The sequence below is a fragment of the Odontesthes bonariensis genome, chromosome 10 (assembly GCF_027942865.1).
Source record: "Odontesthes bonariensis isolate fOdoBon6 chromosome 10, fOdoBon6.hap1, whole genome shotgun sequence".
NCBI classification, from domain to species: domain Eukaryota; kingdom Metazoa; phylum Chordata; class Actinopteri; order Atheriniformes; family Atherinopsidae; genus Odontesthes; species Odontesthes bonariensis.
The window spans coordinates 8,950,380-8,975,708 of NC_134515.1; the positions used below are offsets into that span (position 1 = coordinate 8,950,380).

Consider the following 25,329-nt stretch of genomic DNA (forward strand, 5'->3'; position numbering starts at 1 on the left):
AAAACAACAAATACAAGACGTCTTTGCTTAAAATAAGCTAAATAAATCTGCCAATGGAACTAGTGAAAATCGGCTTGTCAAGATTTCTTGAAATAAGATGTGATATTTAGGACTTTTGAGATAAAAGTGATCTTGAAATTAGCTTAAAAACCTTGTTTTTTTGCTTGTTTCATATGATATGTGACTCAAAACAATTTGTTTTCAAGACTTTTTCATTTAACAAGATATTCAAGATGTATTGTCTTCAAACAAGTCCCTATATCTGGCTGAAATAGTACTTGTTAGGCAGTTGTGTCTTATATTAAGTGTAATGAGATATTTTGACTAGAAATGAGACAAATATACTTGGTAAGACTTAGATTTTTTTCCAGTGTAGAGGATGTTTGAATGTCTTCTGTCTTTACAGAGTCATTCTCAGAAGGATTTTTACTCTCTAATTTACAGTTTCAAGTTTGCAAAAGTAGAATTGTCCATGTTTGTTTGAGTATTTGTAAAGTTAACTCCTCAGAGCTTGAATTTGTTGGGCTGTTTGGTTGATCATTTCTTGGTTTGGAAAAAAACAAAACTCCAGAAGCTCTACAGTTTGTTCATCAAGCAGAGAACCCTGTAACCCCGCTTCAGTTTTTGTTTGTTAAGAGAGGAAGTGTTGCAGCTGGCGTGCTAGTATTTGCTGTGAAATTCATCCGGTTACCCATGTTAGATAAACACACTGTGGAAGTGGAGCTGCTGGGTTTTCTGCATGAATGTGGCTCAGAGGTTAACAGCTACTCATGCTGACATTGTCTTTGTGTGTCCGCAGGAAAACGGTCAGTCTCTGTCACATCCTGAGTGGAAGCTGGAGGGGAACCTTAACTGTGACAAACTCACCAACAACTCATTGAGTCACTGGGAAGGAAGTCTTGCCTGTGAGTGCGTGTGTTTGTTTGTGTATGAACATCTGTCTGGCTGCGCTGGTGTACGCCCACCTGTTCATCCGTGCACATGGGCGCACACACGTGAATGCAAACACTAATGTATGCACGTTTGTTTACATACTCTTGCATCCATATCAGGAAGCACTCCAGCGGGGGAGGACCAGGATGAAAACTGGGAAAAAACACGTCCGGCTTCCTCGTTCCCCCCGTCGCTGTGTTGGTGTATCCATTACATAAGCAGGTGAGAATGAACAAACAACAACCTTCTTCCTTGCTCCTTGCAGGAAGCTTGTAATGTGTAACCCGAGGGCGAGAGGAATGGAAAACAACACGTAATTTTCATAAACACACAAGCCGGCTCATTGTGCACACGAACTTAGACTTTCTTTATTGTCATTGCATAAAAAAACACAGGTGAGTCTTGACAACGAAATGTCGTTACTTGGCTTCCGGTCAACAGCACTAAAATTGTGAAAGCTATACAGTACTATACAATATGATATAAATAGGTATGGAAGTGCTATGTGCCAGCACTTGGAATAAAAAATAAATAAAATGCACAAAAATATTGCTAAATATTGCACTCAGGCTTAGGAAAATTGCACAAACAGAAGTGTGTAGTTCGACCTCAGGTACAATGTAAAATACAGATGTGCGAGTATTGAGTATTGTCGGGGGGGGTTGTTATGTGGGGGGGATGGATGGATGTGCGTTAAGCAGTCTTATTTCTTCCAGGGGGAAGAAACTGTTCCTCAGTCTGGTTGTTAGTGCAAATACACTTTTCCAAAATGGCATCTATCTCAGAAATTGAAGCATTTTTTATTTTTATTTTTTTTTTTTGCATCAAATAAAAGCTTTCAAGCTTGTCGTTGCACAAAGATCTCAGCCGGGGGAACGCACGTGATATCATCAGACACGGAAAACGACCTACTTTTAGCCACATAATGGCTAAAACATGTCACAGAAAACGTGTCTGAAATCACGAAGAGCTGCTGTGCAACCGACTCTACCAACAGATTAAAAAAGAAGTCGAGCCACTGATGTGCGTCTGTGTAACTGCAGCAACGATTTTGCATTTCATGGAAAAAAATTGTGTTGCATGATGTACGTGAGGTTCTCAGAAGGTTTAACATCGGGATAAATGTTTAAGTTGCACTTCTAACCTGCCTTTTTAATGCTGATCAACTGGTTTACAAGTGAAACTTTTTGCCGATGTTGTAAATCGAGGAGGTAACAGGAAAAGGCTTCTTGGAGACCACGATAAAGTAACAATAAAGTATGTTCCGAACATGTTTCAACTATCTCACAGATCAAGAGTGTGCTGGCATATAACATGGACTGCACAAGAAGTTCCGTGATGTTTTTCATTAGTAAAGTTTGAGTAAAACAACAGTTGTTTGTAAGAACCTGTCTGTACACAGCTGGAATGTTGATTTAGACCTTGGACACATTTCTGAACCTTTTCTGTCAAGATGCTCATTTTCGTGCTCCACAGATTCTTTGAAAGATCGCCAAGATCCCATTCGAGACCAAGAGCATTTATTTTAAGACGATACTCCTAATCCAACCAGTATTTGTTGCAGTCATATTGAAAGTTTTGTCACTCTGGGGTCATCAATTCAAGCATTCTCGGGGCGGATAGAGAGAAAAGGGACTTGGGTGCAAAACGTCTATCCTAATACTCAATTTTTTGTGGCTGAAAAGTCAGGAAAAGCAACCTTAATGCACGAAGAAAGGTGAAAAATTTACCTTTAAGACTATTATTAAAAGAAGAGCTCTCTGACCAGATATAAATATCATTTTGTAGTTCATCTTAATGTGGCACATCAGGGCAACACTCTTTTTATTTTTTTTTATTTTTGTACAGGCACAAATACTGAAGCACACTTCATAGAAACAACACCAACACTGTTATGGTTAAACAGCTGCCCACTACAGCACTGCGGTATCAAGCTGAGCTTCAGGGCAGGAAGTGAGTAGATATTAAGCTTTGCAGCAGGGGATGAGTGGGCAGAGAGGACCAGCACAGGGCAGATGGAAGGAAATGTTCAGTACTAATAAAAGAACACTTTCATCCACTCGTGTAAACAGAAAAAGCATGAATGAAGACAATGAAGTGGCGTAAGTTTTGTCACACGCTGTCTCCTTTTGAGACAGCCTCCTTGTTGTTTGATGCAGCATCTCTGCCATAGAGGAAGTGGGGAGCTGTAGGGCATCAGGGCTGCGAGAGGAAGACAAATGCAGATCAGTGTAAACAGCGACTGCAGGATGTAAGCAGGAGTGTGTTTCAGCTGAGACGCATCTCTCAGGCAGCTGAGATCCTCTGCATACACACTTGTGCACACAAACTCTGCGCCAGCTGTTAATGCAGCTTAAACGCTGGACAAGGAAAAGCTTCTTGAAAGTATATCTATGAAGATAGGAAATAGTTTATGAATAATTTGGCGCCTCAAGGGACTCATGGCGGGGGGGATGTGGGGGATGATCAAGGCAGCTCCCTGTCAGAATACTGGATATGGAGCAAAAGAGATGGAGCTAAGATGCCATACAGAGAAGAAAGAAACAGCAGGACAGAGCAAATCGCTCACAAAATACAAAATAATGCACGATTCTGAATGGGAAATGTGCGCTGCACGTCGTATATATAGTGGAGCAGAACAAAGTCCTGGGCGCAGAGAAAGGAAGGATGTGTGTGTGTGTGTTTGTAGCATCGGTGCATTTAGGTCTGTGTTAAAGAGACACTAACAGAGAGAGACAGTTGCACACAATGCTCGCATATTTATACTTCTATCTTTGTGGGGACCAATGCTGACGAAAATACACTATATTCAATACACCTCACTGCCGCTTGACACAAAAATGTCCTCTTGTAACTGTTGCGTCTCTTAGATGTTTGAGTTTCTGTCGTTCTTTGACTGAAAGTAAAGTTTGAATCCTTTGATCTCGCTGCAAGTTTTGATTTTTCTATCGACACCAGATAGGAGACATCTTTAGTCTTTAGCAGGGCTTAATTTGTGCCGGATCCTGCCGGGACTTATTTGGACTGATCCGGTACCTCTCGTATAGAAAAAAATATTAATATTTTAAAAAAAACGTATAGAATAAAACAATAATATTCCGTACAAATCGCATGAATTTAATGTTGGTTATTAAGATAAAACGACGTCATTTGAAAGACTCGGAGAGCTGTTGTTGGTGCACTGAAAACTACTGGTCATCAAACCCCGCTTTGCAAACAAAATTTTTTTTAAATTTGCGGCATCTGGGGAGCGAGCAGCAGAGAGGAACAAAGAGTTACCTTTTCAATGCAAACATGTCAAAAGGACAGTTGAATTTCCTGTTTTTTTTCAAAAAGAAGGAAGAGTTGCATAACGCTTCGAAACGAGTCAGGAAAGCAAACAAAGGGCCGTTGCAGCGGTCATGCTGACGAGCAAAGCCGGCTGCAGCAGGAGGTTAGCGCCGCAGCCGCTAGCCAACTTCATCGACAGCTAGCCACGCCAGGGCAGGAGGCCGGTACCGCGGCAGCAGCAGTTCAGGTTGCCGCCAGCCTGATCTAAATCATTGTCATAACATTTATACCATGGATATTATTTGAAATTAAGGCTTATAGTCCCACAGAATTGTCAGTGGGCATTTGTATGTTGTTTTCAGCACCGTTTTCTGTATGCGTTCCGGGACCTTGTGATTTACAAATGAAGCACTGGTCTTTAGACTTATATTTCATAGATTAGAACTGTACTGAGACACGAAATTATAATGATAGAATAATAACAAGGCAAATTAAAAAGTAAAATTCCTCAATGTAGCCTGCTTTGCTCACTTTTACCAGTCTTATGAGGTCATCATCACTCGGAGGTTTTCCAACAACTTAGTTGTGCATGAAATATGTTCTCTGAAAATATGCTGCCCACAACTTGTGCGATAAATCAGTCGGCAGATCCATAACTGAACCAGACATAGTGGACACGAGGAGTCCCGTCTTCAATCGAGGCAGAATAGATATCAAAATGTAGTTCTGGGGAATGAGTGGACGGTGCCTGTGTGGAATCACTTCAAGATTTCCATCCAAGAGACTTCATTGTAAGCATGGCTTTACTGGACTTATCCAACTATCCTTACCTTTAGATGCAGAAATGACTTGGTTAGGTTTAGGCACTAAAAATAGGTGGTTAGGATGAGGAAAATGTTTGTGGTTTAGGTGTACAACCTGAGCTTGAGTCAGGAGAGAGTCCCGTTGCTGTGGAAGACGTCACACGTGGTTCCTGTCCCCAAGAAGTGGAGGCCATCCGACCCAGAGGACTACAGACCAGTCGCTCTCACATCTCATGCGATGAAGGTCATGGAGACACTGGTCCTAGCCCAGCTAGCTTCATCAGGTGATGATGTTTCTAGACCCCCTACAATTTACCTACCAGCCCTTACTTGGGAGTTGATGATGCTGTCGTCTTCCTGCTGCAACGAGCCCACATGCACCTGGATGGTGGAGGAGACACTGTGAGAATCACATTCTTTGATTTCTCGAGTGCCTTCAACACCATCCAGCTCGTGCTACTGGGCGAGAAGCTGCGAGGGATGGGTGTCCACAACTCAGTGATCTCCTGGGTTACTGACTACCTGACAGGCAGGCCACAGTCTGTCCGTCCGGGCGGTGTCCTGTCTGATGTGGTGGTCAGAGACACAGGAGCTCCACAGGGAACCGTGCTTTCTCCTTTTCTCTTCACCTTATACACCACTGATCTCCAGTACAACTTTGAGTCATGTCCACTACAGAAGTTTTCTGACGACTCAGCTGTTGTCGGGTGTATAAGAGATGGAGAGGAGGGGGAGTACAGGACACTGGTGGACAACTTTGTGGAGTGGTCTGAGCAGAATCACCTGAGGCTGAACGTCAGCAAGACCAGAGAGATGGTGATCGACTTCAGGAGGAAGAAGAAGACGCCTTCACAGCCGCTGAAGATCAAGGGGGAGGTGGAGGACTACAAATACCTGGGAGTGGTGATCGGCAACAGACCCGACTGGGCATCTAACACTGACGCTGTGTGCAAGAAGGGGATGAGCAGACTTTATTTCCTAAGGAAGCTGAGATCCTTCAATGTGTGCAGCAGGATGTTGGAGACCTTCTACCACAGTGTTGTTGCCGGTGCCATTTTCTTTGCTGCTGTGTGTTGGGGAAGCAGCGTCAGAGCCAGCAACTCTAACAGACTGGATAAAATCATCAGGAAAGCCGGCTCTGTACTGGGACAAAAACTAGAGTCCCTGGAAACCGTGGTGGAGAGGAGGACACTGAAGAAGAAGCCACATGCCATCACTCTGTATAATAATAGTTAATCATTGTTCTGCACTAATTGCCATTATTGGTCATCTCAATTTCGCACAACTGCATTGTTGCACTTTTTGCTATATATATATATATATATATATATATTTTTTTTTTTTACTTGTCTGTATGCTGCAACTGCAAAGTAATTTGTACTTCTATTCAATTCTATTCTATCAGTAACCCTGACAACCGTTCAGACAGATTGGACATGAGCTCAACTTCTTTACACATTACAGTCGGTGATGGAAACATTGTTTTTTTTACGTGGTTTGTAAAAACAAAAGATGTAAAGTCAAGCTCATTCTCTTTATGTCTCTTACACCAGAATGTTACAGCTGCATGCTGAGACCCATCACAACCTTTACCCCAAATGTTTGAACCTTTAAACACCCCCGGTGTCCCTGATGGAGGATTGATCAAAACATCCTGACTGCAAAGTTAGATGTTGAAGGACACATGGATACTGTGTGTTTTCCATATTCTGTCAGTTGAACAGATGAGCAGGAAGGGGGTCAATGATGGTGGTAATGATCCTGCTATGAATAAACTAGCTCAAGGAAGTAGAGCTCCCATTAGGCTTTCCTCCTCGGGCTATTAATAACCAGAGAACTAATGCTTCCTCCACAATCAATACACACACCCACTAGGACACAGTTAAAGACATACTTCTGAGAGCACTTCCCAGCAGGTTGATGGGTGAGCGGATTCATTCTGTTAAGATCCTCTTTAGTAGCTTTATGATTACGTTTTAGTGCAAATATTAGAGACGCAATTATTTGCTTTCTATATGTCCCACAAGGTTTGACAGCATTTGAGCTGCTGTGCCAACCATAATTGATTGTGGTTCCTAAATACATAAATACAGTCTACTTCCACGTGCATCTATTTTCTCTCACTGACACAGTCACTCGATGCAGACGTAATATTAAAGATGATATGTTTATTGCAAAAGAACAGAAGTGTGTGTGTGTAAAGATAAGTGGAATTGGAAGGCACGGTCATTTGGCGTGCTCAGCACGAGCGGGGCGAGGTCTGAAACTTGCGTCCCCCGAGCAGCAGAATGCAGGCTAATCTGCTGCCAGCATTGCATCCTTGCAGCAGCCTTGTTGAGGGACATTTTCAGACCTGGCAACTCTTAAGTCCCTTCAGCAGCAGCCAAACTGGAAGATTGTGCCAGTCTTGGCAATGTTAGACCACTCAGTACCACTTTGACAGCTAGAGCTCCTCATTTTACCACGACTTGTACCGATTTACCAAAATGTGCTCGTCAGTCTGACCAGTTAAAGTAACCGTTATCAAAATCATCAAATCAAATCAAATTTATTTGTATAGCACATTTCATGTACAAAACAATTCAAATTTTACTTTACGTAAAATAAAAGCATGGCAGCAGGGAGTGGAAGAAGCATTAAAAATACATAAAAGAATATAAAGAGAAAAAAATGAAATAATTTAAATGAATTTAAAAACAAGCAACAGTCCAGATAAATTCAAAGATATAGTGCAGATTTCATGCACACACATGAGAACAGAAATGTTTTTAACCTGGATTTAAAAATGTCTACATTAGGTGAAAGTTTAATCTCCACTGGCAGTTTGTTCCACTTGTTTGCAGCATAACAGCTAAATGCTGCTTCTCCATGTTTAGTCTGGACTCTGGACTGGACCAGCTGACCTGAGTCCTTGGATCTAAGAGCTCTGCTCTGATGTATTTTGGGCCTAAACCGTTCTGGGCGTTAATGACAAATGATCCCAATTATTCAAAGTTTAGAGTTGTATTATACTGCTCAACAGTATAACTGTTACTCCTGTGATTTGAGTTCACATGGCTTCAGCAGACATATTTGGGCCTAATCTTGCTTACTGCACTGACATGTCCCTTACAGCTGGCTCTAACTTGGGTGGTGGCACAGATTGTACGGGCCAAATGTGGCTCGAATGTCATAAGCTGCCTTTGGAAAAGGTAACAGCAAGTATTTTTAGGACCAGGCGTTGCTCAAAGGCCCATGGAAAAATGCATATTTGGACCATGTCTGATGGATTTGTGGCTAAGTTTTAAGCAGCCAACCTGACCCTGAATGAGTGGTATCATTCAGGGCCAAATGGAAGCCACATGGCATATATATGTACTATCACGCAGGAATTCTGTTTCTGCTGCTGTATTTCTGCTATTTTCTGCAATAACAAATATCCACAGCAAGAGTGTAACGTGAACATGAGTCAAAATAGTCAAATTAAAGGGATAGCAGAGAAATGGCGCCAAGCGATTGTGTGGTCTGACTTTTCCTCTTTCCAGCTTCATGTCAAAAGAAGTGAACTATCCCTTTAACGGGGATATTGCCTGGATGAAATCAACTTAAATTCTCCATAAAATTGTTATTTTTGACAAACAACAGGAAATCTGCATGTTTGGGTGTTTATCTTTTTTGATTTTTCTAAAAAACGAGGAACCAGAGCAAAAACTAAAGGATGAGGTGTACAGTTGCTCGAATAAAGAATAATCTCAGAACAAAAGGGGTGATTTTCGGAAAATCTTCATGTCTCATTTTCTTCAGCAACTGTTAAATTTTAGCCCTTTTGATGTATTGTCAGTGCCTTATTGGTGCAAAAGGAGGCATCCTTGTTACCCAGCCGTTGTTCCTTTGAGGTGATTTGCAAATGCTAAACAGAGGGGGCTCAGCCTGCATCAGTGAGCAATTAAAGATATCAAGCTGGCGTCATGGAATTAGTTTGGCAAGTTCGGCCGCCCGCACACACGGAGCTCGTTTGGCCTCTGTGACAACCTCCCTTGCCAGCTCAGAGGGGCATCAGCAGCAGATCAACTTCGACCCCACATGTCGACTCCGACCTTTAACACATGACCAACAATGTGCAAAGAAGGCGCATCAGTCACGGCTTGAAAAGCATATGTGAACAAGGCTTTTGACTTGATGAGCCTCGTGATCCATCATCTCTCTAATGTGCTGATGGGCTCGTAATGGACACACGTGGTGACAGACTCATTATCAAACAGCTTCGAATGTCATTGTAAAAGGCTTTAAACTGTAAAACAGACCTTTGTAGGCTGCTGCTTTTATTTTGGATGTGGAAACAACTTTTATTGCTGGTATGAGGAGCTGGTGGAGGACGCCAGGGGATTACTGTACAGCAGTGTGGATGAACGGATGGATGGATGGATCCTGTGACGACCATATAACTCTGTGCCTGCTGGCTTCTGTTTTTATGCAACAGAGGATTATATTGAATCAACCAGATAACTGTAGCACGGTTTTCATGGTCCAACATGTGTCCACAGCAGCCAGCCCTGTTTCTGAGGAAAAAAAAAATCTTTCTGTCGATAAGTGAAATAAATATAATTTGACCGCCCATTGTTCTATTGATCCACATATCAGTTGCTCTCTTTATTTTTTTTTTAATCGTCTGACAAGCTATGATTTCTAGAAACAGCTCGGCCCTGGGGGCATCTTCCTGATTTCATCTGAGTGACACAGGACAGGGAAAAGTATTCTGCAAACAGCTGCTGCTGCAAAACCAGCCAATAAAAACTCCATTTTATTGAACACAATCTTCTTTAAACTTTAGACACACAGAACCTAGGTTTATGGAAGATACATATGACTCATACGCTGTGCACAGTCCCTCGTCACTGCCTGAGATGAAACCGAATCCCTCAAAATCATCTTTTGCCATCAATTTTTATTGTAGTGCTTCCAGGTAAATAAACCAAAATGACAGGACATGCTCTTGGTGCTCTTTCAGTGATGTTAAATCACAAATTACAACAAACGCACCTCCTGGAAGTCTGGCATTCCTGACAGAAATATCTACGATATAACCTTGTGGTGGATATTTTATTCGCTACAACCTTTTGCTGCAGAAAAAAACCCCTAAAGGTAAATCGATCCACGGCCTCATACGTAAACAAAACCACATGTGGGGTTGAATATGCGCAGTGATCTGATGTCTTTACAGCAGGTAGCATAGTGGAAAATCTGTCAGACGTTAAAAAACAGCATTTTAACATTTATTTCATAGAAAGAAGCATACTTTTTGCCCTGATGTATATGGTTTTGTGTGAGAATTAATGTAATGGCTACAACAAATAAAGGGAAAATATACCGTTGGATTGAAATTTTCTTTCACAAAATGTGAAAACTTCATTAAGATTAAACCAGAAAGTACGTCACCCGTGTCTTTAGGACTCCATTTAATGACCATACAGCCTGTTCTCATTATTTTTTTTTTATTATTATTTGTTTATTTATTTCAAGCCAGAATTTAAAAAATAAATTAAAAAATAAATATATGTATATTTATAAATAACAGTCACTTATGCCCACTGGGCATAGAAAACAACAAATGATAAATTAAACAACAGAATACCAGCTTGAAAAGGAGTGGGATGAAGACAAGCTTATTTACTCCCACCCCCATCCAATCCGCAATAGTTTTCAATTCCCACTATACTCCGTAGTCAACTGCATCAACAGTATTCATAAGTTAACATATAATATACATCACTGCAACATATAGCCATAACATACACCTATTATATATCACACATACATACTATACACACGTGATCACCCCATACTCATCATTATTTACCAATTATTATCCTCAAAAAGCAAAACAAAAATAATGATGGTACCTGCGAACACCAAGTAACAGTCGAACGCCCCTGACTTCATTCCCATACCGTGACAAAATCATTTCCTTGTATTTTGTTTTGAATTGATAAATATTTGGACACTGTTTGTACTCTAACCCCAGTCGATTCCACAGTTTAACGCCACATACAGACACACACATACTTTTCCTTGTGGTTCGTACTTTCCGGACATAAAAGTTACCACACCCCCTCAAATTATAACCCCTTTCTTTCTGTGTGAAAATCTTCTGAATATTACTAGGTAAGATACTTTTATAAGCTTTGAATAGAAGTTGCGCATTATAGAAGTCAACTAAATCTGAAAATTTTAGCAGCTTAGACTGCAAAAATAAGGTATTTGTGTGATCAATATATCCTACCTTATGTATAATTTGTATTGCACGTTTTTGGAGTATAACAATGGGTTGTAGTGAACTTTTGAAGTTATTACCCCAGACTTCTATACAGTATGTTGAATAGGGCAAAACTAATGAACAATACAATAAATATAATGCATTATGTTCTAGGAAATATCTAACTTTATACATTATTGCTACACTTTTGGAAACTTTACGTTCTATATGTTCAATATGAGTTTTCCAGCTTAGTTTACTGTCAATAATTATCCCTAAGAACTTATATTCTGACACTTTATCTACAACAGAACCGTCTATATTTATTACTAAATCTGAATTTTCTTTATAGTTTCCGAACAACATACTTTTTGTTTTATCTAAATTTAGTGATAATTTGTTGATGTCCATCCAAGTTTTTAACTTGATTAGTTCATCATTTACTTCATTTATAAGCTCACTATAGTTATCACTGGAACAGAATATGTTAGTGTCATCTGAAAATAACAATAATTTTAATATATTTGATACATTAAATATGTCATTTATGTAAAGATTAAATAACTTGGGGCCCAATACAGATCCCTGAGGGACCCCGCAAGCAATGCCCAAATACTCCGATTGGAACTCCCCCATCTTCACATACTGTTGTCTCTCCATGAAATAGCTTTGAATCCAGTTCAAAGTCACTCCCCTTATACCATATTTATCTAGTTTTTTAAATAATATTGAATGATCAAGGGTATCAAAGTTTTTTTTTTTAAGTCAATAAATATTCCAACTGCGTATTTTCTACTATCGACAGTGTTGGTAATCTCTTCCACTGCTTCAAGTAAAGCCATTGAAGTTGACCTTCCTGACTTGAACCCATACTGACTTTCATTTATTATATTATATTTATCTATAAATGATTCTAATCTATTATTGAAGAGCTTTTCTAAAATTTTGGAAAATTGAGGGAGCAGAGAGACAGGTCTATAGTTTGTGAAGATGTGTGTGTTCCCATTTTTGTGTAGTGGTATTACTTTAGCAATTTTCATTTTATTGGGAAATGTCCCCGTTTGAAATGATAAGTTACATATGTAAATTAAGGGTTTTAAGATACTTTTTATTGTCCTTTTAACTAAAGTCATATCTATATCATAACAATCAGTCGATGTTTTATTTTTACATTTGTTAACAATATCTATTATTTCTGCCTCACTTACTCCAGAGAGAAACATTGTGCTAGGGTTTATTTCTATCAATGATTCACTGTGATCACTACTGCACTCAGGAATTTTCCCTGCCAAATCTGGTCCAACATTTACAAAAAAAGTATTGAAACTATTAACCATTTCATTCATATTATAATTATCATTGTTATTTACGGTAAAATAATCTGGATAATAATTATTTTTTGTATTACCTTTAATTACAGTATATAGTATCCCCCAAACTTTTTTAATATTATTTTTATTTTTATTTAGTAGATTGGTATAGTATAATTTCTTACTAGTTCTTATTATATTAGTCAATTTATTTTTATATATTTTATATCTCTGTTCAGATTCTTTAGTCCTTAGCCTAATAAATTGTCTGTATAAAGTATTTTTCTTTTTGCAAGTATTTTGTAAACCATTTAAATCATTAAAACAGGCATTACCCTCCTCCAGTGTTAAAGGGTGTTAATCTGTTATTAGATTTGTAAAATGCAGCTAATGTGTAGCGCTGTCAGGTTCAGGGGTGTACAAATATAAACAAGAGGGAAATTCAGGTGTAGGGGCAATAAAGGTGTTTGATTTGATCATACTTTGATTGTGACACTCTGGTAAAGTAATGTTACACATTTATAGTTTAATTAAAGCAAGAGAAGGCTTGGTTCTTTTTTTATTCACCCAACATAGACTGAATTGACCCTTCAGTTATCAGATTAGTTTGTCGATATGAAGCGGCATGAATCACCTAACTATGAACGCTCACAGGCTCTATGTACTCTGCACTTGACCTGTAAATGAGAGATCAGCCTGTCATTCAAAAACCTCTCATCCCCTCCCTTTCCATCCTTTGGGCAATCAGAGCAATGGCTTTTCTGTTAGAGCGGAACATAAAGAGCGAGGAAAGCGGCTATAAAATTGATTCTTGATGTGTCTCAGTTCATTACGTTTCCGTGTGTGCGTGCACACGGGGGGCAGGAGGGACTTTAATAAGGACAGCTTGAAACGGTGCTCGGCTCACCTGATGTTCTGTCGCTCGTGGCAAAGAGAGGCAGCTACTGTCCTCCCTTGGTGTCGTGTCACATTCACAAACAGTCAGATTCAGAAGGTATTCAGACCTCTTCACATGGGAAGAAGCTAATAAAATTCCACCGGTCACACTTGGTCCCAAACCAGTAGAGAGGAAGATTAAACAGCAAACCACAATGGGCTTCAATTTATAGCTGTCCATTTCACAGTCGGTGTGAGGGACCAAATACACTTTTCCTTAATAGAACGATTAATTAAAAACACAAGAAATCTGTGACCTTTCAAATTGAAAGAAAAAAAAAAACACCAGGAGATTATTTCCTCCAGATTTTCTGAAGCTGAGGGACAAGTAAAGTTCAATAGAAACCAAATATTCAACCTATATAGTTCATTTTCGGTCTCATACAACCTTCTAATTTTCATTAGAGTTAGGATTATTTGAACTTTTAATACTCACACATAGCACACATGAACATTTGCCATTAAATCTACAATACCACGTTGGTGTGAAGGTGTACAGTGATTGAGTCAGATTTTATACTCACTTGTGCACCTGGATGAGCACTGTCATGTAAAAAAGAAGTTTTGAATTATACTGTTTGACATGTTAGGGCACAATAGAAATCCTTTAATTGCTGCATCCTGCAATTCAGATGAATATCAACATATTACGTTTGTATCCATGTAAATGATGAAACGGATTCAGTCAAACATTACTTTTTACATTTGAATTAATTTCAGCTTGAATATACATTATCTTGTTCTTGTTCTTTAGCTCCTGGCATAATGGCAGCGACCTGTGTACCAGACCACCGTTCATGGTCCAAGTTTAGCTTTTCAGCTTGGGATGAGCAGCTTGGACTGCGCTAACGCTCTTATGTTACTGTAATAACATCTTATTCACTGCAAAATGAGAAACTTTACCTCCTCAGTCTTTGAATGTGCCACTGCTGAAGTAACTGCTTGTTATTATCGTCTTATTTTAAAGAAGTGGGAACATCAGCCAACATTTGTAACAGAGACATAAGTTTTGTTTATTCCCAGAGAGGAAATGGGGATTTTATGGAAGAAATGAGAACTAAACAGAAAGGAAGTACAAATAAACAGATAAAAACAACCTAACAGGCAATGTGGAAGCAGCTTAAAGTGTGAAAACCCTCTTATGTAAGTAGTGATCATGACAGGAGCAATGGAGGAAGCCAGTTGATCAGCATGGTCTGCATAGGTAGAGGTTTGGGATGGATGAGCCACCCCAGAAGTCATCCCTGTTTAATTCCTACTTCACACTGATCATTTCTCTCCTCAAACATAGTTGTTTTTGTGCCTAAATGAGATTTGAAGATCACAACCAGAACAGAATCCATCTTTTCCATCAACAAGCTGGCCACAGGACAGAAGTTGGGACCAATCGTTGTCCTTTATTGGCAGGTATGAACGGTTTTACAAGTGATGACGGTCAACAATGGTGGCTTATATTCAATGATTGAGTTCAAACCTCCAAATGATTTTAGCAGAAAGCTTCCCAAATGGTTCTGAGAAACGGAGTATCAGGTGCACCAGGTTAAGTTGTGAGAACATCCATGAAATGCATCTATCTTGCATGAAAGCTGCACCTTCAGATTAAACAGAATCATTTATATATTTTTTTATTCGAACACGTATGTTTCAGACTCGCTCAGTCATAAATCTTTGTGCAGCTGGAGATTTCACAATATAAAAGTTTGATGGAAAACATCTGCCCCACGTTTGCAAAAAGGTTTTCATACTCAAGTGAAGTGTTTTTTTTTTGCTTTTTCTTTTTTCTTTTACAAAAGATCCACTCATGCACATCTGGGGAGTTGGGACCAGCTTCTGAGGATAAACTCAGATGTCATTCTTTGTGTTTTCCTACGAATGATCACATCAGCTGTTTCTGGCCCTGGAGACAAAACACGGCCAATACTTCCAAACATGAAAGAATAATCTTAAAAGCTGAGGATACTCTGTTCTTTGAATATTAGCAAGTTTTGTACAGAAGTACACAGACTACATAGAGAGGCCCGTTGAAACATTTAACCCGTGCCTGTAGGGCTCCTTTTAATGGCCACGAAGCTCATGAGAGAATCGATACTGAGTGGACAAAAAATTCAGTTCTGCCTCCTCCAAAAGTTCCCTGTGAGAATTGATCTGTTTCTGAAATGGTAGCTGGATACCAGACAACAAAATTAAACTGAATATCTTGTATTTAAGAAGCTATGAAATAGCAATCAAAAGCACAGTTTCTTTATGCAAATCTACCTTATCAGCAGTATTAACACAACCTCTGAGTGACCACACATCACTGCCTCGGGCACTCGTCATTTTCGTCCTTCTATTATGTTTCATCCTTTATTCAGGGACTTGCCTCCATGCATTCATCTGTCGCGTCAGTGTTACATCCCCACTGAGCGCCTATCACACTGTGAAGCATCCTTATTAACCCCCTCTTCTTTGCAGGCTTTGTGTTTTGTGTGCATTGTGGGTGAACTTCACTTGTGTTGTTATATACCCAGCATCGTCTGGTTATTGGATGTTTTCCAGTTGTGTTCTGATCCTTATCCTTAATTACTCTATAAAAGAACGAGCAAACAAATAAGGAAATACACAAAATAAGGAAATAAATGTATAATATACAAAATATACAGTTAATTACAGGACATACAAATACAAAAACAGTTGCATTTAGTTTCATCTGTATGTATATATATATATATATATATATATATATATATATATATTTTTTTTTTTCAAATACTCCTACATCTTATGACCCCTCCATTGTTGTTACCTGCTGTGCTGTTTTCAAGCAGTTTGAACCTGTCTTGACCCCAGTTAAAGGCAATTATTGGTCATACCAAACCCCTCTATCTGCCCCTCAGGTGTTGTCCCTCTATCAAAGAAGTCTGGGAGACTATTGGACCAAACATCAGTCTGGCCTTAGGTGTTGTACCAGCTGCTTTTAAAAACATGCAGTAGTGCACACACTACTCAAAAAGCCCAATCTGGACACTTTAGTTATTTCACAGTTTAGACCCATTTCTACTTTAATCTTTTTTTTTAATTTTCAAGGTATTTTTAAGGTGTTCTATTCTGTTTTAAATCATTTCACAGCACTGAATCTGCATTTTTAAGAGTGATTAATGACCTTTTAGTAGCTGCTGACTCTGAGGACTCTACTATTCTCATGCTTTTAGATCTCCCAGCTGCATCTGATACGGTGGAGCACAGTATTTGAACTTCACGCCTAGAACAGTGTGCGTCTGACTTGGTGACTGCATATCGTCCACAGCACCTTTACTTTGTGGCGTCCCTCAGGGTCCATTCTTGGGCCCATCTCGCTTTCTATTTACAGTATATGCTCCATCTCAGATCCATTTTGAGAAAACATGGCTTTGCTTTCCATTTTTTTAGCAGATGACACAAACACTTATGTGCCCCTGGACCTTAAAACCGTTATTGGATTGTCTAAATGTAGTTAAAGCTCGGGTCGCCTCATACTTTTTAGCTTCAACGAAAATGAAACAGAGATTTTGATCTTTGGATCCAATAACAGCAGCATCACTCCTCATGTTGAGTCCACAAATATAGGGTTGTGATGATCGACATTGGTTTTAAACTTGATAAATAGAGAAATTCTGTTGTTAAATCAAGTTTTTCCTCTGATCAAAGGTCGGGTCCTCTTTGTCTTTTAATGGTCTTAAGAGAATCATACATGCTTTTATTTCATCCCGTCTTGACTGCTGTGATGTCTTTTATATTGATGTTAATCAGAACATCCTTGCTACACCCACATGTACCACAGAGAGCTCTCAGCTCATCTGGCCAGTCACCAGTAGTTGTGCCTAAATCAGAGTCAGAATGAAGGCTGAAGCAAAGGGGAGGCTGGGCCTTTTCTGTTGTAGCTCCCAAATCTTTGTAACAAGCTTCTTCTTTGTCTTAGACAGACCCCCCCACTGCCTACTTTCAAATCCCATCTTAAAACGCATTCTTATTTCCTGGATTTTAATTTTTCTTTTATATATTGTCAAGGATTGTTCAGCAATTTGGTTAACGGCTGTTGTTTTAAAAGGTTGATTTGGTCATATGGATGCAATGAGAATTAAAAAGGAAGATAAAAGGAAAGTACAACTAATAAAGGGATATAGATTAATTCAGGTCATTATTTAAAAGAAGGATTATTAATATAAATGATTAACAGCGCCTTTAATTATTTAATCCCTTCTCCGTTGTGTTTTTAAAGGTTAAAAATGTTTCTTTATATTTCCACATTATTGTCATGATTCCCGATAAAACCCCAGAGGGTTGACTGCAGCGCGGGACTACAGGTGAAGCAGGCGCTGAAGGTTACGGTGGCTTTATTTGACGAATAAAAAAAGCACTGCAGAGGCAGGACAAACAAACTGTAAACGCACAGCTACAGAATCACCAAACTGAACTAAATATGAAGAAAAGACGTGTGATGGATGGACGGACTGACGGAAATGACAACAATGAACTGGCAAAGAGCAAAGGAAAAACCTGGGGATTTTATACGAAATGAGTCATTTCACAAATGGACTTCAGGTGAGAGCTGAAAACACAGGTCGAACGGTAAAAAAAACAGGACTTGCTGTCATCTTTTCCTTGACGTTGTGAAAAACATGGGGTGAAGGAAAGGTGGGAGGACATTTCTAAAAGAGTTTGTGGCGTTGCAGTTGTTTTCTACACCACGACTCGCACAGTTCACCTCTTCCCCCGTTCTCCCACATCACTTCATCGAGCTGCAACCTTCCAGCTCTGTTGAACGCTCTGCAGAGCCACAAAGCTTTCTCTCTTAATCCCCCTTTTTTTCATCCTCTATTACTCCATCCTCTGTGACACTCTTCATTTCACCAAGCCCACGTACACTCACATTCCTGTCTGCCTTTTCCTTCAATCCTCTGTTTGACTTTTCCTGCAGTTAACCAATATTTCCATTTTCATGCCCACCTAGAAGATGTTTTAGTATTTAATGTGTACAAGTAGTGATAAATCACTTTAGATAAATATGTCTGTCAAAGACAATGTACTCTGTTTTGGAAATGACTAGATTTTTTTTATATTTCTGGCCATTGAAATTCTTGTTCTATCCACACATCCGGTCTTTATTCCTCATTCATTATTTATTCAAAAGGTCAGAAGGACAGAGTACTGTCCTGTGTGACCTCTGGAGTCTCTAGGGAGCCCAGGGCATGCTGGGAACATCCTGTGAGCACGACCAGAGCTGCAGCTCATTTTCCTCTTTTAGGCTGCTGTGAACAGGTCCCATCGAGATGACATCCGCACACACAGAGACGCACAAGTAACCATGTGTGTCTTGTCTGATCAGGGCATGTCTTCCACATGGTCTGAGACTCATGTATGGCACACATTGTGCAGCAAACCTTAATGTGATCATCTTTCGATGCTTTCAATGCTACGCCGTCAAGGTTACAGGGGAGGACCAGCACATGTGTTCAGTCCATGTGTGAGAGACTGTGTGAGACCTCATCATGATTCATCTCATGACATTGATTATCATTGGTAAGTGAACAGAGAAATCAGTTTCATGTGACTGTAGTCTGGATAAATTATTGTAATAATTCATGGTCAGATACATGAATGGAGGATTCAATATACAAGGTATGGTTTGTCTTTGGTTGGTGTAGGCGGTGGCTTTTCATACCCCAGAGTAGAGGCTAAAATGGACAAATGTGTGCATTTTAAAGATAAAAGGCCTTTACTTCAAACTCATTACCCTCTGATTTCCAGAGGACGCATCATCATTCATAATCCTCTTGAAAGTCATAATTTAAATCTGCACAGAGAAGCTTTGTGAGAAGATTCCTTTGCAGTTAAACTGTGTTGTTGCTTCAGTCGGCAGAAAAGGTGCCATGAAGGACGAAACCTGCATGTCATGTTTGCTAAGAAGACATGCATCTGCATGTCTGTCACATTAGAGAGGGCAACATCAGCCTTTATTTGGTTTCAGATGCAGTAATTGTCAGTAATTGGCCTGTTCCGGTGAGGATATTTATGAAATAGATTTTCTTTTTAATGTGAGACACTGAACATGAGACCACGTTTTGATGCGTATTTAGTCACTAACAGTGGAGCTAATAAGCTTCATACCAGAATATTTATCCTTTAAACAGTCACAACTTCTTTTTGGGGCATGCAAGCTGGATTTACAAGGTTAATTATAAAGATGAAAATAGATATTTGAAATAAACTACATGTGTGACAAAGATTTTGTCACACATGTACAATGTAAACGCGTAATGGCAACATGTATGATCCACCAAAGAGATTAGGATTAGGTCAGTGCATTTTACACTTCTCACATCAGAAAAGGTGTCTCAGATAATGACAGTATACAATGATGGTAAAACATTAGAAAATACCAATAAATATTTTCTTCTTTATTCAAAGATATCAACATTTCAGAAGCTGATCCTCTCTCAGATCATGTTTATGTTGGTTGGTGATAGATGAAGGTGATTCACTGGAATTAACAAAGTTCCCAATTTCCAACTGGGGAAAAAACACCGAACCACTGATGTCCGAAAAGTACTTCCCCCGTTTGGCTGAAATAATCTTATTGAGATGTTTCCTATCAGGTGTGATGTCATCTGAGTCACACCTGATTCAGATGAAATGGATCTCTTTGAAAGATTGACAAGTTCTGCACAAGCCGCTAATGCTGCATTGATCTGAATCAGGTGTGTTGAAGCAGGGGAACATCTAAAACCTGCAGGACAGCGGCCCTCGAGGACTGGATGTGGACATCCCACATGTTCCTAAAGCATGTTCCAGGGTCATAAGTCATAAGTGATCATCGGAGCTAATTTTCTTATAGTGTTAGATAGTAGTAAAATAGATTTAATTTGTACCTAAATCTTATTTGAGGTATTTTAAGCTGGTATGAATGTGGAGTTCCTCACAAGAAATAGTTTTTCTTGTGATTTTATTTTCCAGATAATTTTAAGAATACATTTTGTCACTTTTGTTTGTTTAGTTATCGTACCTGAAGGCCTCTACATTGCTAAAATGAAGATATGTCCATGTGTGTTTAAAATTGTCCATATTTTCTTCAGATGATTGTAAAGATGTTTTAAAGCGTTGGTGCAGCTGGAGGGATGTGTTAACTGTTGGACTATAAGGTTCACCTACCTTGGATGAGGGTGGGAACATCACACAAGCCTTTCTTGACTGTTGAGGTTTAAGACAAGGAGATAATCCCCACCCACAAGTGCACAGATGGAGAACAGGCTGGGGCTCAAAGCTGTGGAGACCTCATTTCTGCATCTATTCAACAAACGACAGGAGCACCTTCGATTTAAGGATGATGCTTGACAATCCCGAGGGGCTGAAGGATTGATCTGCCCGCCCTGCAATAGATGGGTAACCCTCTCTATGTCTAAGCCACACCCAGATTCATGGTATATTTTTGGATTTGATGTGACTTACACTGACTCAGGATATAATCAAGACCAGTTACAACATGTGAATGAATGTCTACAAGCATCATGCTCAGTGGTTAGAGTCGGCCGTCCAATGACCGGAAGCCCACCGCTCCAGTGTATGGCATCTGTCTGAGTGTGTCAACAGGACAAATTTGGTGTGTACGCATGACAATAAATCTGATCTTAATAATCTTAATAATAATCTTTGTAACTTCATTACTTGTATCAATGTAATCCATTGACTAGTCTTTCCATACGTAGATGCACTGCAAACAGCTAAGTCTGCATTCTTAACACATTCTAAACACATTAAGGCAGTAACAAAGTCGGCCTACTATCACCTTAAGAATATATCGAGGTTAAAGGATCTGATGTGCCAGCAGGACCTGGAAAAAATTGTCCATGCATTCTTCTTTAATCGGCTTGATTACTGTAACAGCATCTTTACAGGTCAACCTAAAAAGTCAGTCAGACAACTGCAGCTCATTCAGAACTCTGCTGCCCGAGTCCTCACTGAGACCAAAGAAGTGGAGCACATCAGTCCAGCTCTGAGGTCTTTACACCGGCTGCCTGTCCATCAGAGGATACACTTTAAAGTTCTGATGCTGGTCCATAAAGCTCTGAATGGTCCAGGACCAAAATGCATCAGTGAGCTCCTGACCCAGTATGAACCTCCCAGACCCCTCAGCTCATCTGGATCCGGTCTTTTTAATCAGTTCCCAGAGTCAGAACCAGACATGGAGAAGCTGTGTTCAGCTTCTATGCTCCACATGTCTGGAACAAACTCCCAGAAAGCCTCAGATCAGCTGAAACACTCAGTGTGTTTAAGTCCAGGCTGAAGACACACCTATTTTCAGCTACGTTTGAATAAAGCTCCGAATCTGAAGCTTGAGTTTCAAAACTTAATCACATTTTAACTTCTGATTTTATCTATTGTTCTTATTTCTTTCTTTTTTGTTTAAAATTTAAATCATGCTTTATATTTCTACTGTTTTAATGTATCTATAAAGCACTTTGAATCACCTTGTTGTTGAATTGTGCTATAAAATAAACTTGCCTTGCCTTATACTGATGTCAGCAGGGGGGTTGATGCAGTAACCCACGAATAACTCACTGGAGCCACAGCAAAGTTACGCCTCGGTGATGCACCAAATAGAGCTCAGAAAAAAGAATAGTCACAGGAGTGGGGAAAAAAAGCATTCTGATAATAATCTAAAGCTGCTGCCTAGCTGCAGGACATGGAAGAGGTGGAGGGGATGGCGGTCTAACGCAGTCATGTGTGTTAAGTGTGTCTGTTCTAGTGTGTCACAACCAGCGCTCACTTGAGCTGCCGGAGGCTCAGTGCTTAGAACAGCGGCAACTGAGCTACTAATGATGACGAGAGCGAGGCTGGGAGTGTGTGTGTGTGCGCTCCATAAGTACTTTTGCAGTACTGCTGATTACGCAGGAGAGAGGCTGTGCTGACGTCAGACACTGTATTGCTGATGCAAATGCAGTGCAGCCAGTCAGTGAAAACGGCAGTCTCTCCCTGGAGCATGCTTCCCTCGTTTGATATCCCTTATTCGTTGTGGTGACGCTGGCTGGAGATTGGAGAGCTTGAATCATAGGAAAAGGCTATGCTCGAGTAGAATGTTGTAGAAAAAAGACAGTGGGAGGGAGGGGGAGATGCAGATGTGAAGCTGCTGTTGACTTCGAGAGGCACTGATGACGCAGACACCCCCTCCTCTTATTTGAATGTACTTGTCATTCACATCCAAGGCTCTACATGTGTCAGAAAATGCTCCGCAGTGGGAGAGACAGAAAGGTAGAAATCAGAAAAGCCCAAGAATATAGGGTTCCATGGTGCTGTGCATTTCTTTATATTTCGCTTCCAAATATAAAATATTCCAAATGAATATATATATTCCGCTGTTGCGTTCACACTGCCGACCCGGGCTGCCACGTCAACTCGACTCGCCTTTCGACCCGCGTCGGACCCTAGTCTTTTTGCCAAGCCGAGTTTGATGTGAACGCAATCGACGCGGGTCGGACGTGGGCGTGGCGTAGCGTGAGGAGTTTAAAAGACAGAATGGACAGCTGATTCAGAACAACAGCGACAGGTGAGGACAAGTTTTACTCTGTTTTAGCCTACATCAAGTTGGAGACATTTTTTAATATGGCCAACTGGGGAGACAAGGAGGTCCGCGAGCTCCTCAGCCTCCGAGCAGAGGACGTTATTTACCGCCACATTTCGGGGACTATAGTGCTCTTGTATTCTCCGCATATGTTCTTCGGCGGCATCCCACGTTGTAACCATCCACACCCCGTAAAATAACATCTCCATGAACTGCATATACAATTGCAAAAACGAGTCCTCAAGGTGTATTTAACCCTACCTCCGACGCATGGCTTGTGCCTACGTCATTGTACACGCCCAGCATTTTATGTGTTTCGTGTGACGCTCTGCCACTAGTCAACGCCCCCTGAACTCGGCTTCAGGCAACACGGGTCACCAACACGCCAAGCGTTCACATTGCTCGACGCGGGTCGAAGGTGCAATTTGGACCCGCTAAGGTAGCGGGTCGCAGTGTGAAAGGGGCTAATGTTGTATCAAAAAATTCAGCAAACCATAGCTGAATCCTCAGACTATAGCTGAGGATTGGAACAAAGATGGACCAGTAATCTGAAAGCTTTGGCTTCTGACTCGGCTCCCTTTTCACCACAACGGACCGGATCAGCGCCCTCAGTACAGTTGATGAAGCCCCAGTCTGTCCATCTTTCACTCCAACTTACCATCCCCTCTTGAACAAGATCCCCTGATATTCAGACTCCTCTGCCTGAGTCAGGGACTCATCCCCGACCTGCACAGACCGCTTCACCTTTTTCCGGTTAAGAACCACGGCCTCTCATTTGGAAGAGCTGACTTCCATCACGGCCCACTCAGCTGCGAGCCGCTGAATGTCATGGCTTGAACAATCACCAAAACCACATCTTTGCTTTTTGCAGACGATGTGATTTTATTGCTTTTCTCCCAACTAACCCTCCAGATCCTGTCCATGAAAACCACAAACAGGATCGGTTACAAGTGGCAGCCCTGGAGGAGTCCAACACACACCGTAAAAGAGCTCAACTCCAGGCCAAGAATGTGGACACAGCTCTGACTTCGGTTATACTGGGACCGAATAGTTCGTGAAAGCAACTCTGGTACCCCGTACTCCCTCAGCACCCCCCACAGAATCCCACAGGGAACACAGAGTGAATGGTTAAACTCCCATGATCCCCTCAGTCACTCTGTGGTGGTAAAGATCTGGTCCACTGCTCCACGACCTGGGCAAAAACCACACTGAATCCTGAGTCTGAACTTCGACAATTAGTCGGAGCCGCCTCCAACACCCTGGAACAAACTTTCCTGGGGAGGAAGTAGTGATAATAGTGACTTTCCAAGCTTTTAGAATTATACTATATATATATTTACATCTATGTCTGCATATGCACCTGTATTGGACACTGATTTCAGATTTAAATTGCAGCACTTCTATTCTGTTTTCCTGGCACTATACAAAGAAGTGAAGGACGGCTCAAGGCTGTGCATGGTACTGAATATCATCATTTTATTCAAAGAGCCAACAATAAAACTTTCACTCTTGTTAAAAAATAACCTCAATACAGCGTCTCAAATGCCTATAAGATGTTACTGTAGATTCACTATAATCTCTTCTCACAGACACTCCCTCTGTAACGCTGGATTCATGGCCGCTCTTAATGGCCCCATTAATAAATCATTACAGGCCGACATTGATGTGCAGCATCCGATGAGGCAGGGTCACCGAGTTTGTTCCCCATAGATGTATCTTCTGCTCAGCAACCCCCTCCCGATGGAACCCCATCCTGCCCTGGAACGCTCCCTGCTACATTATATCCCTCACCCACTGCCCAGGCACTCTCTGTGAGCAGAGGGAGGCAAAGAATCAGGGCATGGACAGAGATGAGCCCAGGGGCCATGAGGCCTGGTGACCCATTTCCAGTCACCCCAGGACTTCAACACATTTTTCACCCAGTAACAGTGATGTAACTGACACGATAGGGATAGGAGCAAAGTGTGCATGAATTGCTCGGAAGCATTCATTTAACTGCAGTGAAGATGCATCAGATGGCTGCAGCCAATGTCCTGTGAATTCTGTTTGTATTGGATGATGTTAAAGGGCAAATACACAGTCATTAAAGAATTAATGAACCCTTTAATGTCCTGCTTTACCATTTGTTAGAGCACATTTTTCACTAACTATACTGTAAATTGGCAAAGATTTGTGGAAGTAAACGTTCCTAAACCACCTCTGCAGTCAGTTTAGGTATGCAATGCTAAAACAAAGTATCCATTATTTACATTTTCATGCTCACACCATTAA

At 40.6% G+C, this 25,329-nt stretch overlaps 1 protein-coding gene across 1 annotated transcript in view; it reads left to right on the forward strand.

The window, feature by feature from the left end:
• The window catches only part of LOC142390591 (serine/threonine-protein kinase SBK1), a 185,151-nt gene that overhangs the window by 96,330 nt on the left and 63,492 nt on the right, over window positions 1-25,329 (forward strand). Inside the window, exons 3-4 of the mRNA XM_075476146.1 lie at window positions 800-905; window positions 1,053-1,155. The gene's annotated coding sequence lies outside the window, so the exon portion shown is untranslated. The remainder of the gene's footprint in view (window positions 1-799; window positions 906-1,052; window positions 1,156-25,329) is intronic.